The sequence below is a fragment of the Seriola lalandi genome, unplaced genomic scaffold (assembly GCF_002814215.2).
Source record: "Seriola lalandi dorsalis isolate HSWRI2012SDOR001 ecotype SW California unplaced genomic scaffold, Sedor1 jcf7180002054722, whole genome shotgun sequence".
Lineage (NCBI taxonomy): Eukaryota > Metazoa > Chordata > Actinopteri > Carangiformes > Carangidae > Seriola > Seriola lalandi.
Genome location: NW_019525275.1, coordinates 647,400 through 647,705, shown reverse-complemented (window position 1 = coordinate 647,705; position 306 = coordinate 647,400). Strand labels below are relative to the sequence as shown.

Genomic DNA, 306 nt, shown 5'->3' with positions numbered 1-306 from the left:
TTTTTTTTTTAACACTATCACATGTACAGGAAAACGATCTTTTTTTTAATATATATATATTTCCAACAGTGCCTGAACGCAACACGGCCCGTCTCTTTGTACTTCCCCTTTAAGTGCAGATGAAAGCGTGTTACGTAATTTGGGTGAAAGAGGAGGAGCGGACTGAATGGAGGCCAGCCGGCGGTGACAGACCGAAGAGGACTCTGACAGGTAAGGTCCTTCTCCTGCTCAGGTGATAATAGACACGTTATAATGAATCAGCTTTATTTGTCTTCTACTGCAGCATCTGACGGTGCGATTGAGCCT

General features: G+C 43.8%; 1 protein-coding gene across 2 annotated transcripts in view; it reads left to right on the top strand.

Moving 5' to 3' along the window:
• LOC111668184 (abhydrolase domain containing 6, acylglycerol lipase) overlaps positions 1-306 on the top strand; it is an 8,005-nt gene that overhangs the window by 5,755 nt on the left and 1,944 nt on the right. The gene's annotated exons all lie outside the window — the stretch shown is intronic.